This window comes from Hylobates moloch, unplaced genomic scaffold (assembly GCF_009828535.3).
Source record: "Hylobates moloch isolate HMO894 unplaced genomic scaffold, HMol_V3 SCAFFOLD_8, whole genome shotgun sequence".
NCBI classification, from domain to species: Eukaryota; Metazoa; Chordata; class Mammalia; order Primates; family Hylobatidae; genus Hylobates; species Hylobates moloch.
In genome coordinates, this window is record NW_026652283.1 from 68,923,986 (window position 1) to 68,942,419 (window position 18,434).

The window sequence follows — 18,434 nt, forward strand, 5'->3', positions numbered from 1 at the left end:
ATATCTAGGGATATTTATTTTGGTCCTTTCTAAGCAGTCAATACATTCTTACAATGCCAAGTGTAATGGATACTTCTATCTAAATAGTTCATTTTACAAAAGCAAGATTTTTTCAAATAATTGTGGTGATAAAAATATGAATACATTTATGTTATCAACTCATTATAGATGAGCTAAAACTGTAGAGCACGTATAGCTTATGCAATATAGTGTAAATAACTGCATAATACCTATAATCAAACAAATTAAGCATTTATATTAAATTTTAGCTGGAGATGTATATTTTTGACAGTGCATTATAGAAGCATTTGGAGTAGTCTCTGTTTCCCTTTTCATCTTATTTATCCAGCTTGGAAAATAATAAATCATAATATTATCTCTTTATTCCATACTTCTTTACTTCAGAGATATTCCTAAAGTAATAGCAGAAAGTTAGTATATGAATATTCCCTCTCCAGATCAGAGTACCATCATATAAAATTTCATCTTTCCATTCCTCCCCCCTTGCATGCTGTCCAGGCACTTAAGTAAATACAACCACAAGAGAAACAACTGTTCAATATATCAAACAATAATTTTTACTCATTGTAATGCTCTATTATTAATTTTGTCATAGTGTATATAATTCATCACCACAGAAAATTTAATACCATATTATCCTCAGGGCCTATACTATGTGTGACATACAGCAGGCACTCCATACATATTTGTTAAGTAAATCATTTATCTCCATTTCATATATGGGGGAAAGAGTACTCAATCCATAACTTCATGAGTTAGAACTTGGTGAGTAATGGCAAGCACACTATCTGATGGCTTGCAAAACAAAAGTCACTTTCAGGGAGAAATTCGAATTGTGAATTAAGTATTCAGACAAGAAATAATAGGATGTAGCTGACTAATTTAGTATTGTAGTTTTTATATTTTCTGTATTTTAAAAATGCAAATGAGTTATTCACAGAAGTTGATTCGGGTTCATTGTATACAAGAAATGCTTCCTTCAAGCCATTACTGGGAATCTGAATGTTCAGTAATATACTGCTTACAACAAAATTCTTGGAGAAAATGAGCAAGGAGATAACTCCAAAGTACATAGTGGTAGGATCCAACGTATTCGAAATGTAAGTAAAGTGCACACCCACTGAAATCACATGCATTCGAATGTCCATTAAAATCACAGTCAGCAAACAGGTAGTGAAAAATATACAGCACACATGCAAAATGAATCCATACTTACACAACATGGCAATATTCAGTAAGTAAATATGTGCACGAATAAGCCAAAGCCCAGCAATCCATTTGCTAATTAGTCACCCACAGAAAAAAATTAGTAGAACATTTCTGCCGATTCAGCAAACACAAAAGGGTCTGTTTAAAAAACAAATAGTTTAATTGCATAAAAGTTGTTTTCTTTTAGTCGGTCAAGTTTAGCATAAGATGTAAAATGATTTAATGCAATGGAAAAAATCTTATAATTAATTCAAATATAAGACTGTCAAACATTTTTATTAAAAATTTTAATTGGATATATTAAAAACTTAATTTGCCTGTTTCCCTAGTCCCAAATTAAGGTTTCCTTTACACTTGAGCTTTATCATCTAGTCAATATGAAGATAGCCTTACTTATGTGCAAACAGATAAACAGGTTTTAGTATATAGAATAAAAACATACTACATAGTACACCCAGTATTCCTTTTATGTACCATCAATGTACTGTTTGAAATTTGCTATCAAAAAACACCTCCTTTGGGCCTCCTTTGAAACAGTCCAGTCCTATGATTTTTTAAATTGTCACAAAGACCTGTCTCATACCCAGCAGATAAATCCTCTGGTGCAAGGGTGAAAGCGACACAGGAAATAAGGCCCTATGTACCTTTGGTGGTTCACGGAGATGCACAGGACCCAAGGTTCCATGGTCCATCAAGCAGGAGGGACCCATTGTGTTGATAATGGCACTATGTCTTTGTGGGATACAACAATGAATGAGACACAAGGTCTGACATCAAGAAGTTCTCAGTCTAGTGGGTGAGTCACAAACACCCTGAGAGTGATGGGATCCCTCAACAAGAATGTAGAATGAGATCCATGCAGAGCCAGTCTGAAGTCAAAACTCAACAGAAACATCAATATCTCAGAACCTGGTGAGAAAAGATGCCCAATAGGGGGAATAAAAACACCCAGGGTTACAGAGGTCAAGGGAGTAGAGCTTCTGAGAAGTCATGAAGTATCAAATACTGCTAAGAAAGAGGCTCAATAAGATCAAGACTGAAAAATATAAATTGCATTAAGCAACTGTGGAGTCCTGGTGACACTGACTAGAAAAAATGTCAGTCAAAGATGGAGACAAAGGAAGACTAAAGTGGGTTGAGGAAGTATAGACTTCTGTCTTTGAGAATTCAAATGACATAAGAAAGAGAAAGACTGTATATAGCTAAGAAAGATCCAGTCAAGGGAAGGTTTCTGTAATTTCTGTAGGTTCTCTAGGTTGGAAGAGAATGTCTGTTGGCTACAGAGAAGGAAACATCAAAGGGAATGACAGATAAGACAGCAGGCTAGTATGAGGAGTACAGGTAGAGGAATCATCTTTATGCAGAACAGAGATTCTTACTGAGAAAGGAGAAAAGAAAAAAAGTGTATTAGGTTGGTGCAAAAGTAATTGTGGTCTTTGCCATTAAAAGTAATGGAAAGACATCAATTATTTTTGCACCAACCTAATAGATAGATACATTTGAAGAAAATGTACGGGGAGATTGAGAAAGTTCAAGATTAAAGGATTCCACTTCCTCCATGAACCGGAAGGCAATGTCATCTGCTAGAAGGAGATTGATTTCAGGAATTAAGGAAAGGGGAACATTTTTAATAGTCCTACAGTCACTAGTTTCTCTAGAAAAAGTGAAAACATTAACTGGCAAAACTGAGAATCCAGGTGAAGTTGGAGAACAGGTATTTGGGGTGGCACTAATCCTCATATTTGTAGAATTAGGTACATGCAGTATGAGTAACCATCCTTTTATCCATTCCTTACTTCAAAAATAAGACCATGTTTTAATAAGAGAAGTTTATTTCTGCTCCGGTTACCCATGGTGAACATCTCCCATACCCCAGCACCAATACAGAATGTTGGCTTCTTACTAGCTCACAAAGCCAACAGTGTAGCACTAGAGAAAGAATACAAGACTGGCTTCCACACTTGTTGGGAAAGGCTGGTGCTTCGTGCATCTCTGTCCAGGTTGTCCAGGCCCTCTCCCCAACATTGTCCCTGTTCTTCTGGCTGCCCACTGTGTAGGAAAGTGCCTGGTAGTTGACGCACTATGAGGGCCTGAGCACTGACCCCTCTCCCACCTTTGAACTCCCATCCCGCTGGTGATGCTGGAAGGTCAGGAAGCTTCGTGGCAGCAGGGGCCCAGGCGATACATAGAGACCTGCAGAGCTCACACAGGCCGCCGAGCTCATGCTCACTTCTGTGGCAGACTTCATAAGGCTCCGCTCTTTGACTGGCATTGAGTTTATGTGAAAGTAATTAACAGTAATTAATCCTTAATTACAGTAATTAGCCAAGTCGCAGTAAATTAAACCACATCTGGAGCAGATGAGGGCTTCCGAATGGGAGGCAAAGAGAGGCGACAATCGGGGAGATGCTGAATTCATCTGACAGCATCTGATTAAGTCTACCTGTTGCTGGCAGCCTCATTTGCATGTTGTTTTTGTTTGCATTTCCCAGTAACCCTTTCAACGGCATTCACAGTGTGGACCTCTTGGTCCCTGCTTAAATACCAGTTAGGCAGCCCTGCTGCCACAATATGAGGGAGTCCCTTCATATCCAGCAGGGTGGTTGGGTTTGCCCGGGCTTTATTTATATTTCCCCCACTCCCTTCTAACAAACAAAAATATAAATAGCAGGGACCTCATCAAGTGACAGGCTGAAATCAGAAGAGAAGCCAAGAGGGATTTTTTTTTTTTTTTTTTTTTTGCTGATGAAAGGAGATGATATGAGCCATTAACATGTCTGATGGGGGTAGGGAAGCAGAGGGTAGGAAAATGGCAAAAGATACTTGCAAAAATAGGTTAAGTAGGTCATCCTCTTATAGAGAAGTCCCTAGAGCCTACAGAGAGGGAGTCCAGCCTGCAGAAGACCTGTTGCCCATATGTCAGAAACACAGACACACGCGTACACATGCATGCACACGAGTGCGCCCATACACACACACATAAACAGAGAAAGCAATGGCAAAAAAACACTGGAGTCCTCCATTTTTCTGACCTTATTCTGATGAACGCTACCCCTCTATGTATTATGTTTTTGCACATTAAACAAGGAAACACATGCACATGAAAGAAAATGTAAACATGCAGTAAAATATAGTGATAAAAATAAAAACTACCCAAAATGCCACCATCTAGAGATGGGTGATGGCAAATCTTAAAAAGAGAAAAAATATGGCAAAATACTGCAAAAGAATAATTATTCTAATTGCTTCTTTAGCACCAAGGGGACAGAACTGATTGAGTTCTTTTGACTTTGTGTCCTGTCTCTGCTCTGGTCTTGATTAAACTTATGCAAAGCAGTACTTTTCCTGGGTTGTGAATCTTGGAGGTCGCCTGTCAGACTGGTGAGATCCCAGTTTAGCTGTGCTAGCTAAAGCAAGGAGAACAGAGAGAGCCATAGATACTTTTGCTTAGCAAAGTCTTTCTTTGAGGGTAGGGACTGGAGTATTGAACCTTTTCAGAGGAATGAGAGGGGCCTGCGACAAAAGGGTAGAGGAGGGAATACCTCTCTGCAAAATCTTACACAACTAACTAATGTCATAAGGCTGAGGATGAGAAAGTAGCACTTAACTGTTTCATCCTCATCACACATAAAGCATTCCAAAGACCCACATCTCCTACTCCTGAGGTGTGTGCTGGACAGGTCAGGACATCCATATGACTGGCTTCTGGGCACACAGCAGCATCACCAGGCCACAGATAAGGCATGAGCTTCAGGTAACTGATCTGCACCAGTCTATTGCAATCTCTTTCCCCAACAATGCCACCAACCCTGGGACTAACTGTTGATGGCTGTATTCTTGGAATAGGGCAGAATTAATTGACAAGAAGTGGATTCACTAACTCCATGCTCTAACCAGCTGATCCACCTGCCATCCCTAACTTCCATTGCCTTCTGCTACCCTCACAGTGATTTATGGTGGACTTCAGATGTCCTGAAGCCCTCCAGGGTTTACCCCAACAATAAATGGCTCTGCTGTTTACCAGCTATATAACACTGGGGCAGGTTTAGAAACTAAGTCTGTTTCTTAATATTTGAAGTGGGATAAAGTGGTATCAACATCATTAAATTATTGGGAAGATTAAATGAGACAACGAATATACAATGCTTGTCACAGTGCCTGATGCATAGGAAATATTCAGTAACGTTTACTTATTATATTAATTATTGTTATAATGATTTTTATTATCTGTCTTTTGCTTATTATACTTATACTGAGAAGCAGTACAGTGTACTGATCAAAAGCACAGACTTTTGAGTCAGACTGCCTGCTTAGGTTGATTAAATATGCCACTTATAAGCTGTGTGACCTTCAGCAAGTTGCCTTACCTCTCTAGGACTCAGGTTCTTAACTGCAAAAGAGAGATAATAATTATACCTACCACATCTACTTCTTCCAAAAGGTTAAATAAATTGCCTGAAACATGTTGAGAATAGAACCAAGCATATACCTGTAGTAAATGCCAAATAAGTGCTTCCTATTAGTTACATATATGTATATGTCTATATTATGTGTATATATATATATTTACACAATATCTTTGAAATCTTGATATCCATATTAAAAGTATGTGTTAATTTGCATAAATAAATTCTTAAAAAATGTTTTTGGATGGTAAAGATAAGAAAAAAAAGGAAGAAAAAAAGAAGCACAAGGATAAATAGAAGGTAATTCAGTAGGCAGAATCTGTCCATTTCATAGTGAGCAGATCTATCAATAGGTTATCATTTAGGGAAAACTCACTTTTTATCAATAAAGAGGCTCAATTTGATACAGGCAGTCTAAGATTAATTTCCTACTCACTGTAAGAACTCAACCACTTATTTTTATTTTTTACTTTTTTAAACCTCTGAGGTTAGTTACCAAGTATTCCTGGATGCTGCCTTGAAAATTCTGCTTGAAAATGCTTGTCAACCACCTTTATTCAGATGTCCTATCAAATGTACTGAAAAGAGAAGTGGCTATTGCGAGTTGAACAGAGAAGAGTATAAACGCCTAACACAATGCTGAGGAGCCTAACAGCAGTAACCCTACAATTATCTTGTGGTTTCCTAGAAGTTATAATGAGCTGACCCACTTGGCGTATCAAATTCCTCCTGACTGGTTTTGTAGTTCTCACCCATGCAGAGACACAGCTCTATGAAGAAAAATAACAGGCCATTTAAACTGAAATATGTTGCGGTGGGTGGGGAGAATATCGGGAAAGAGATGCATCCTGCAGTTAAAAATTACTCAACCAGTGTTATAAAGTTAAAAACCAGAGGCCCTGAATAAAAAAATTTATATATATGCATTTTTGGGAAAATAAACAATTCTTTGGCTGAGAGAGCTTCCCTCCTTCTGTTGAATGAAGTATGTTTAGTTAACATTAATGCCCATATTTTCTGCATTTCTTCCAATTTCATTATTCTGGCCTTATCTAAATCAAACTACATTGTAATTCTGAATAATGGGCTATCTGCTGCCTGTGGGGAAATGTTATAATGATGATAAATAATTTCTGAAAATTATGAATTACTTCTATCCTTTTGGAAAACAAGCAAATTATTGGTTTGCACAGGAAATGGGAGCACATTTGTGCAGAACCTTTTCAACACTTGTGGGCTTCTTGCTCACTTCTCCAAGAAGCAAGACCTAAAATGGTTCACCAATCTACTTCTCTCTCTCTCTCTTTTTTTTTTTTTTTTTAAGACAAGATCTCGCTCTGTCACCCAGGCTGGAGTGTAGTGGCGCAATCATGGCTCATTGCAGCCTCGGCCTCCCAGGCTCAAGCAATCCTTCCACCTCAGCCTCCAGACTAGCTGGAACTACAGGCACATATCACCAAGCCTGGCTAATTTTTTAATTAAGACAAGGTCTACTATGTGGCCCAGGCTGGTCTTGAACTCCTGGACTCAAGCAATTCTCCCACTCTGGCCTCCCAAAGTGATAGGATTACAGGCATGAGCCACCACGCCCAGCGTGGCTCACCTCTCTTAACTATAACCATACCAAATGAAGAATGAATAGGAAGGAGCTATCTCCACTTTTTGTTCATTTGTTTCTTTTCTCATATCCTCAGCAGATGACGAAGGGAGCACACAAATGTAAACAAGTCACACTAAAACATCAATGAGGTTAAGACCCTCCCACTCAGACCAGATAACTTTTCACAAGTACTTCCTACAGGTTGGGAGAGGGGAGTACTGACTGCTAACCTGAAGGCTGGGACAAAGACTTCTGGTGCACAAGCAAAAAGAAGGCTTATATACCATTTACCTGTATCCAAATTTCCAGCAGCCAACAACGGCGAAGAGCCTCATATCAGATGTGGCAGAGGCCGCCACTTCCCATGACAAAGGGAGGTGGGCATGATTCATCTCTAGTGCATGGGGACGGTTGCCTTTTGCCCCAAATCAACTCAAGACCCCTTTCCACCATATCTCTGTATGTAACTCTAAATGCATCTCTAAGACTTAAGAATAAAAAGCCACTGCTACCTGGCAAGTGGATGAGGCAAGAGAAGACATACCCCAAAGAACTATAGCACTCTGCTGCACATTACAGAACTTTCTAAACTACGTTAGTACTTACAAACTGTTAAAATCTCCTGTGTAAGAATTACATTCCTCTGAATTATAACCTGATTTAGTTTTATTAACGTGACACAGTGAATGGTAAACAAAACTACTTAGGCATAATCCCTGTCTTCTAGAATGTTACAATCAAAAACAACAGAATTGTAGAGATTTTCTTAGATCATAAGGCAGATATTAAGGGCACACATTAAATGAATACATAAGTAAGTTAATTACTGAATTTCATTACATGTTCATTATGAGCATGCCAAGGGGTGAGTGCAATAACTCATTCAGGAGATGCTAAAGGGTCAAAATCTTCATCCCTAGGGGTGTGTAACTTAATAAAGACAAAGCTTGGTGTTGAGCTCCAGCAAAACCATAACACCATATTGCACTGCTCAAGCATCTAACCAAAATGAAGTGATCAAAAACAGTAGCTGAGGGAACACAGAAAACCAGAGCGAAGGTTTCTTCCTGCATTATGGAAGCATAAGTGAATCTCTTGGGGGTAAAAACAGCACTAAGACAAAAGCTGAGCCCCGATTCTGCCTCTACATGAAGGGATTCTGACAATGCCATTTCGCCTAGATGTGCCTCTGGAACCGCAATGTTTCAGACGGGCCTCTAGGTCCCCTAGATGTGCTTGGAGGACTCTTTTTTGAAGAACTGTAAAATTTTTTCACAGTGTGAGGTACAGAGCTGCTTTTACTAGTAAAACATTATTTTGTCATTATAGGTTATAGGAAATACTTATCTTCCCAAAAGACTTTCTAAAGGCCATTTTACACTCCGTAGACCTCTATTTTATACTCAATAGATGTCAAGCGTAGTGCTAATTCAATATGGCAAGTGGCTATGCTTACAATTTTATAAAATTCCCTGATGTGGCTTTAGCATGAATCTATTTATATCCCAGATGTGACCAGGTTGTTTTGGTTAATTCATTGGTTCCAGCCATATTTATGGCTGAATGCCACATAACTGAGTAAACTGATCATGTGGCAATCTTAGCTAATCACTGTTTGCATGGCTAAAATAACTGGGCTGGCAGGGTCATTGTCCAGCTATTCAGGTAATGTACAAGTAGACTTAGGAATCAACATTCTCATCCTGTCCCATTTTCCCTACACTAAACCCATGGCAGGGAAAGACCACAGTCTCTGTAAATTTTAATCAATGTATTTGAATCAAAAGATTCTGTTCCTGGAGGAGGCAACCGTGGGTTGACCAAAACGTTTGTATGCAAAAAGAAAATGCTCCCAGGTAAACACTGGGCACAAACTCTGATCATTCCACTATAGTCACAAATTATTTTTAATTTTGTTAAAAACAGATTAAGCTTTTAAGGTTAAAATGGTTATAGAAGAAACCATGCGGTATAATACTTTTCCAGTAAGGTAACATCTAATTCACCCAGGGCAGTCAGAAACTTTCAGTTGAACACAAGAGAAGAAAATTCCAGAAGCTCTAAGGTGGTTAAATTTCATTTCCAAATCCTGGGGTCATCGAAGACTCCATGTACCAACTGAAAAATAAGACAACCAATCCCATCATGGTGCCAACCACTCTAGTTGTCTTGAGCAAGTCACTTATTTATCCATCTTGGCTTTCTTGCTCAAAAATGATGGATAGCTACACCTCACAGTGAGGATTCAGTCGTGTAAGCAAAGTGCCTTGAAGATAGGAAGCCAGACATATTATAGGAGCATAATTTTTGCCCTGAAATGCATTTGGTATGGGTTGGGCATCAGATGTTTCTGATTTGTGAATTAGTCTGAGAATGTTAGACATGCAATGGTTTAAGGATTGCTAGGAGCAAAACAGAACCATGTTGTGTGTTTATGGGTAATCAGCCAGTTTGGCAAACCACCAGTGGCTGAAACTTGTAAGGAAGCCGTTGAGGCCATGCAAGCAGAAGCAAGTTAGGGGAAGCACGCAGATCAAGAGAGGAGCAAAGAGAGCTGATGTGCAGAAAATGGTTACACGGGAGGCCCTTGAATCCTAAGGAGGTATCTCACTGGTACAACTTCCTCCTAGTGTTTCTGGTTAACTATGTGAACATACAGGCAGACAGATCAAGCCGCTATGTGAGGGACAAATAAACATACTGAAGACCTAAAAATGTGAAGTCAGCTGAGCCTCAATTCAATCTAAACCTTTGGGGACTTATGCATCATTAGTCTGTATCATGGCCTCCAGTCATTTGTCCCTCTAGAACAGGAACTCTGAAAGGCCTGACAAAGAAGAATGGACAATCACAGACGCCGGTTTTGCCTTCTAATTCCTTGCAAGTCTACTGGATGCAGGAAGGGGATGGGGGCTGTAAGCTGCCTGCTTAGGAGCTTAAACATGAGAAAGGATTTTCTAATGAAAAGCTAACCCAGAGATTCCTCTGTTTCCTATGATACCACAGCATTCATCATTCAAAAACCGAAAAAGGACCCACCTGTATAGTCATCTTTAAAAAGACAATAAAGGGATCCCAGCAATTGTCTGCAGAGTACATTGTAAAACACCCCGCAAGTTATGTAAACAGCCTGGATGTTACACTGCCTCTCACACCTGGAGAGGCAACAAAGATGAACGCTGCATATTTGCCTGAAAGAGGAATACAAGAAAGGAAGAGTGGTTTAGAAATTGCAGGCCATTCCCCATTTGAATGAGGCACTTGAGTTGCTTTCCCCTCATTTTGTTGCTAGTATAATGGGCACTAAAAAAATAAAAAAATAAAAAAATAAAAATAAATAAAAAAAAAATCTGCAGCTACTGCAATGGGCATCTGTGAAGAAAAATAAGATATTAGACATGAAACATATCATTAACATTGTCTAGACACAAGCTTGTCCAACTGTGGCCCATGAGCCACATGCGGCCCAGACCAGCTTTGAATGTGGCCCAACACAAACTTACAAACTTTCTTAAACCATTATAAGATTTTTTTGTGATTTTCTTTTACCTCATCAGCTATTGTTAGTGTTAGTGTATTTTTATATGTGGCACAAGACAATTCATCTTCTTCCAATGTGGCCCAGGGAAGCCTGGCTAGAGAAGTCATTTGTATTTTCTGTTTGTATGACATACGTACATGAGAGAGGGAGAAAAACAAAGAGCACTTACGGGTGAGAAATCCACGGGCCTGGAAGCTCAGTAGAGTTCCTGAATGTTTGCATTTGACTTATGACCTTTTGAACTGCAGAAGCAAAGGTTCTGATGGCACTTTCTGCAGGACCTCCATGCAACAAAGACTTGTAACCCAGTATCATATTTTCCGTTCAAACAACATTCTTTTGGGGCCAGGGAAGGGTAAATCAAAACCAATTAAAATGCTTTTGAACTTCTAAGAAAGTCGTTCCAGGTTTTAGTTGAAAGAACCTTGTTTCTGGTAAGCATATGTGTTCAGGTAGACCCACAGACTACACCTAACCCACATGCAGATTTATACTATTTGGAAATAGAAGCTGAGTTCAGTAAACACTCCCCACACTTCAGCTCCTTCCAGGCTGTGGGCTCTGGCCCTTCTTCTCATCTGCACAGTTCAAATTAATTATACACTTTAATTTCATGAATTATTAATTTGATTCTGACTCGGCAGCTTATGATTATCCAGCGCTACAGACTATACAATTCCAGCTTCATTAAAACATCACCAGCTGCCTGAGAGACAGACATTAAATAGGGGAGAGCAATAATAAAATTAAGCTTCCGGTGCATAGCAACAGAGTCTTCCTCAGTCGCAGGCAGTGCAGGGCTCTGCTGCCTGGCTGGCCTAGGCAGAAAGGAAAATGTCCTTTTAGACAAGTCCACGCCCCCTTCTCAGAATGTGTTTCTTGGCCTTCCACCATGCACACAACCTCAGATGGTCAGATGGCATGACTGAGGGTTTGTATATTCATCTATCTATCTCTCCCTGCAACCCCTTTCATATGCCCGCCACCCCTGCTCATCCAACATTAATTCTCTGATGACTGCCAATGCTCCAAGCACATCCAGTCTGGCCACCTCCCAGTGTCTGCGAGACTGCCAGCTTCTGGGAAGGGTTCACAACTACTGACAGCTTAGCAGGTAGAGTGGAGCATAAGCCTCTAAAGAGTCAGCCCAAGAAACTTCTTTGTACTGCGCCTCTCTTCCCTCTCTTTGGCTTCTTGGTTTAGGAAGCAGTCGTCTGGTGCCCGGAAAGGGATTGGGTTTTAGTAGGAGTGTCCAATATGTCCAATACATTACTTCACTATTTGGGGGTCATAGATGCATAATGCCCAATCTAGGTACATGTACAATCTGGTACATGATAGGTGCTCAATCGGTACAAGTTCCCTTACACCATCCTCGCATTTATAAAACAAGGGCATTCAGCTCCTAATCTCTAAAGCTTCTTTCCATGCTGATTTCTGAACCTCTGTGTAGAAAGTTTACCATTTCTGCAAACCATGTGACCCTAAGATACATCTGATGACTCTCCCCCAGAAATTCCATGCTTACTGTTAACAGGGAGTACTAGAAAATCGTATATGTATAACTCAACAAGATCACGGCTATAAGGTTTGGAAGAATCATCTTGGAAATCACCCTGGGCAGTTGCTCTTCAAAAAGGAGTCCTGGGCAGTGCGTCTGCACCCTTTGTGAAGTTCATACCCTTCCTCAAAGGGTTCAAGAAATCACTGGTTGCTAAGGCATGGTCTTAGTTGGACAAGCATCATGAAAGTAAGTGACAAAGAAGGAAAATGACCAAAACAAAGAAGAGAATGAGGAACAGAATCTTGATGGTCAGTGGAAGAGGAGGGGAAGAGACAGGAGGAGAGGGAGAGAGATCCAAACATCTTTTTTTCTTCTGTTTTGTACACAAAAAGCCCAGTTAGGCATGCAGAGTCTTCTGTGGATTAATATACTTCTTCAAATAAATAAAACCACAGCACTTTCTCCCAGTAACATTGTGGCAAAACAATTTGTAGAAGGAAAAGGTTGGAATTTAGACATTCCATTTAGCTGCTTTAGAAATCTAAAGACCCCAAACCTTGTGGGATTTCAAATCGATGGAATTAATTAAGGGAGATGTCCCGCACTCTCCACTAAGTAATCAGCAGGTACAGTAGACCTGAAAGTCTATAAAGAAAAATGGAACCGGATGACATTGAGGGAGGCAGCAGGGATTAAAAAATGAGGATCCGAATGGGAAAGGCGCCCACCCATTGATCGCAGCATAAGAGATTAAGGCTTCGGTGAGCAGCAAGAAGATTCTATAACAGAAAATGGTTATAGAGCAGGAGTTTAGGCCCTGAAGCTATCTATAATCAGTGACAGCCAAGCATAGACAGACAGGGGACCATTTGCCCAGGAGCCAGGACCTGAAGAGTCGGTCAGGGGGTAAGATATAAAACTGGGTTTAAAAGATGTTAGTAGTATATAGGATAGTGTATCATTTTATATCTGTCATATTTATTTTCTATTTCTTTCACTAAAATGGAAGCTCCATGAAGGTAAGAACTTTGTGTGTTCTGTCCACTGTTGGATCCTCAGTGCCTAGAATATAGCCTGTCACAAAAAGATACTCATTCATATTTTGTAAAGGGAAATGGTAACATGAACACAGGAATGAAGCACTCTAAGTGAAAATAGGCACCCCTGCTAATCCTTAAGCGTGATTCCCCATTTCCCTGGACAAGGCAGAGTCAAGCCAAGAAAGGGGGAGCCACAGGCCAGCTGTTAATGAGACACTAAATAAAACGTTCAGTATTCATACCTGTGGAACACAGGTGAACCTTCTGGTAACTCGATTTTTCACACCAATGACAGCAAAGGAGAAAGTGAGAGAAGCTAGATAAATGTTTTTGAAAGCATTACTGCAGTGGAAAATAACTGCACTTTCAGGACAGAGCACTGTAGCTCAAAGAACTCAACTGTTTTCGCTTTTAAGTCATTATCCTTCTCCCTCCATTCTCTTCCAGTCCTGTATAAGAAAACACACACACACACACACAGACACACACACACACACACACACACATACACACACACACACTACACTGCCACCCAATTTTACAGATGGAGTGTTACCAAGATTTTTTGCAGCAGTGCCCTAAAAAGAATTCTGGCCACACTGAGAATCAACTAGAAAGCCTTAAGACCCCATGGCTCCCAGGTTCGTATGCAGCAGTCAAATGCCTGCTCAAGGGCCCAAGGGGGAGAAAAGCAGTGAGTCCCCTGTTCCTCCGTGCTCAGCTGACCTTTCCACCACAAAGCACGACTAGAAAAAGCCCCCTGCATGATGATGCCAAGAGGCAAATTCCAGAAGTGGGAGTAGACAGTTTCTGATGAACCCTAGAATGCTCACAGACTCGCAGGATTAGAAGAAACCTTTATAGACACCTACACTTGCCCTTGCTTGCTCGGCCGTCTTCTCACTAGTTCAGGTAAACAGAATATGATGCCTACCAAAGATATCCTGACATGCTTCTGAAGAGAGGCTCCTTCCCCCTGCTCAAGGGGATGAGCCTAAAATTTGTTGCAATGAAGGCGCAGTCACTGTAAATATACTTCAGGAAGGAAACCTCAGAAACCCTAAGTCAACCACAGTTCCAGTACAGAGGAAGCACCTCCCTTGGACAGAGGTCATAAGGCTAAACAAGCAATGTTCCATTGGACACCTCTGTTACCTTAATAGGCATCTCATCACCTCCCTGCCCAAACGCCACTGCTATTCATACTGAATAAGACATTAGCTAGACCCGGAGGCAGAGTACTCTAGGTCTAATGATAATATTTCTTCACTTGAGCCCCCGGTTTGGTCACTGGCAGAAGGTATCCTTGAGGGGCTTCTGTTTATGTCAGCAGATGTTAGCCTGAGAAGTAGCAGCTTTTGTTTCCACGACTTCTTCCAAATGAAGTCAGAAGCCTCCAGGGTTCTTGGATACATCAGAGAGTTCTAGGGGCATTGTCTCCTTTGTGGCCAGAACTATAATGTGGCGAGGGAAATGCTGACTTTCATTGCACAGTAGAAAATGTCAGTCATACTTCCAAGAATCTCTCAAAGGGGTCAGCATGTTCACATCAGGATCCTTGGCACTACGGATGACTTCACATACAGTAAAAGATCCAGTAGGCTCTGGCATCTAAGAGCTTAGAATCCAGACAGGGTGAAGTTTCCCATGAGCCCCAGATATCCACAAAATTGCCTGTGGTCATTAAACCCACAGGACTGTTAAAAAAAATAAAATAAAAAGAGTATGCAGAACAATGAAAGAAGGATTTTCTGAAACAAAAAACACAATCTTTCATTGTTTCCCCTGTCTTTACAATAAAAACACAGTTTTAGACCTGTCTGGACGTGGGGACTTTCCAGTTTCCATGTGAGGCTGGACATTTTGCATTCAATACAAATTAGTTCCTCAAAATCAGAATCAATTGTCATAAAATGTAGGGAAGTATTTTCCCACGGGCAAGCATTTGTGGTAAAACTGGAAATGTTCAACTTGATTATAATGCTTCACGAAAAGGTCAGCATGGGATTTCAGAGCTTTACCTTGAGGATGTTAACTCTGTTTGCAGGCTGGGTGAAATGGGGAGAATGAGTTTGCCCAGGCTTGCCATGTCCACATTGCTCTGATCACCTGTCACAGGGCCAGCAGCAGACTGTGTGCCTCAGAAAACAAATGAATGCATGTATACACACGCACACTTTAGACACACACATACCCCCCATGTGCTTTCCAGTGCCCAGACACCTCCAAATTCGATGACAGAAAGAGTGTGCCAATGTGGGTATATTCATTGGATAAGACAAAAACAACATTACTAATAGTAATCTAAAACAACAGGTCTCAATTCACTGGGACATGGCTTAGCATCACCTGGAGAGCTTTCCAAAAATACAAATGCCTGTGCCTCCCCATATCCAGAAATTCTGATTCAGAGCATGCACAAATATTAAAAAGGTCCCCAGGTAATTATAATATGCCATATACCTACTCCCTGATTTCCTGTAGAGACAATATTTACAATGCCAATTAATAGCCTAAAGCTTTTACTCAGGACAAGTAAAAATGGCTACCACTTCCTGATGTCCAGGTTCTGGCTGTATATTTGTCATAGAACTTCATTATATTTAGAATCATGGTTCACATTCCACAATTGACCCTACACATCAGACCATGAGCTTTCTAACCCTACCTCTAACAGAATGAAACACAGACAGAAGAATTTCTCCTAACCCTACTCCAGATTTAAACCTGAATAAGAGTGATAGAAAAATGGCTCATCATTGAGTTGCTTGCTCCTGGGACACCACCCTAACCATTTGTTCTCTCTCACAGACTGGCATTTCTGTGTAGGTCGCTTTTGCAGCTCCTGGTAGCCCCTAGCTTGTTCAGTTTATCAGATCTGACGGGGTCATTGCCTGTGAGCAAGGCTGAGTAGAATTCTGAAACACTTTTTTTTTTAATCAACCAAAAGTTGTCATTTGGCCAGATCCTGAGGGTGAGCCCCTCCTTACTCAGTAAAGCTGAGTGTGATTCACCTTGGAGGAGGGGGATTTACTATGAAAACTAGAAAAATAGGAAAACAATTTCAGCTTTAAGAGACCAAAATTATGCCTTACTTGCAAGTCACAACATTTTTACATTTTGAAATCTAAAATTCTGAAACAGACCTCTTTTTCAAAACTAATTCCTGCCACAAAGATAAGAGTCTTTCAATATCTCCACCATATTCACATAAAGTCAAACAGTCAAAAGCATTGTGAGTCTCCGGCAACCATCAGTCAGGCAACCTCTGTCATTGGCTCTGATTTTACGAAGTGGTAGAGGTGGGATGGGCTCATCCTCAAAGCCTAGGCAATTCAGAGTTTGGCTGCCCATATGCTTCTATGTCATTGCCAGGTGAAAACTCATGTGATAACAAGAAGCACAGTGATTCCACAGAACCATTATGAACACTCCATTTGTCACCCAAATCTTAAAACTCCTGGTTGTCAGGTATTCCTCATGGGCCTACATGTACCAGAGTTAGTCCCATGGGAACAGCGCCCATTAGTGAAGGTCACCCCACCCTGACCACTCAGAGTTATGTCCTCAAAGTTCCTAAAGGTGGTACAACTGGAAGCTTCAATTGGCAGAAGATTTTCACCCCAGGAATGGCTATCTTTGTGGAGGTTGTGTATGACAAATTCTTTTGCCCAAAACACCTAGATTCTCCAAAATTACCTTGAATATGCTGCAATGCCAACAATGCAAGTTTTTATTACGCATTAATGTATATGGCAAATTTAGAGTCAAAAAAGAAGGTAAAACATGCCATATTCGTGGTAAGTCCAAATGGAAACACAACTTTATCCACAGTTTAGGAATCAGACTTGGATCTGACTTCCAACTCTGTGACTTAAAGCATGTGTCCCCTTGGGCAAGGTACTTACTTACTTTGAACCTCAGTTTCTGAATCTACGCAAATGGGGATAATGCCATTTGCCCTGATATTCTTTTTGAGAATTAAATAAACAAATATGGTGTCTGATACAGTACATGCTTAATAAAAGATTGCTAGTATATTAACAGTTGTCATTATTATGTTATTATAGATTATCTTCTCGTTGAAGTTATGCTAGGTACTACTTCTTAGTGAAGAACAAGTCCTGGACAGGGAGCAGGTAATATTAATTCCACTTACTGCTCTGAAACCACCATCTTCCCCTAGACAATGACTATTAACTTGTTTTTGAGCTCTACCTCTGATGCCTTCAGCCAAGGCACACCTGTTTCCAGGTAAGACTAGATGAAATAAATGCTTTGTTTCATTTCTCCATTGGAAATGAGGTCTTGGTCCATGTTGAGGATGTGTCGGGAGTGTGTTTGTTCTAAGTTTCTGGAGCCACTGCACACCTGCTCAAGTAGCTGAGATGCATACTCCCACCATCTCAGAGCTACAGAAGTCCCAGCTGCTGCTGGAAGTATTTTTAGCTGCATTATTTATTTGAACACCTGCCTGACAATCCTAGACAGAGCTCAGTCTGGGAGGGGAAGGGCCACCGGAACACCCAAGGGTTCCTTCCCAATATGGTTGCATTTGCTAATCTGTGCCCATCCTGTGGCCAAGAAGAGCCTTTCTCTTCCCAAAGAGTGGTTCTGATCACAACACACCACAGGCAAATAAAAGTCTCCAAAGAAACACCTCCAATGTCATATTCTTAAACAGGACCTCATAAAACCCAAGAACCTTAATGCCAATGCCATGTGAAACACAGAGCCTCTCATCTTGGCAGCTATGAACATATTAGTCACCCTCAGCTATCCTTCCGGTGGCGACACACTACTAACCAATATCGCTTCCTTTGTTTTACCCGTACAAAAACTGAAATGCAGAGAAAATGGCCGCAAAAATGCCGTCCTCTTTCTGACCATTCTGCATTCGTGTATTTTGTTCTTCTCAAATATAATGTCCTACTGCTGACTTCAACCATACCCATTTTTCAGTTCATAGCCTCAACTCCTTTCTCTTAACTATCAACTCCCCACCACGACCACCCTGAAACTTAACTGCTCTCTGTCTCCAAAACTGCATATTGTCTGTATTCCAGTATTTAACGTTTTAATTATGTTCCATGTTGAACTGTCTGGCACCCAG

At 40.5% G+C, this 18,434-nt stretch overlaps 1 protein-coding gene across 4 annotated transcripts in view; it reads right to left on the bottom strand.

Moving 5' to 3' along the window:
- PBX1 (PBX homeobox 1) overlaps positions 1–18,434 on the bottom strand; it is a 294,207-nt gene that overhangs the window by 116,381 nt on the left and 159,392 nt on the right. Inside the window, exon 1 of one of the 4 annotated variants that reach the window (XM_058443230.1) lies at positions 10,276–10,443. The exons of the other annotated variants lie outside the window; for them this stretch is intronic. The gene's annotated coding sequence lies outside the window, so the exon portion shown is untranslated. Of the gene's footprint in view, positions 1–10,275; positions 10,444–18,434 lie in introns of those variants that run through there. 4 annotated transcript variants of the gene reach the window in all.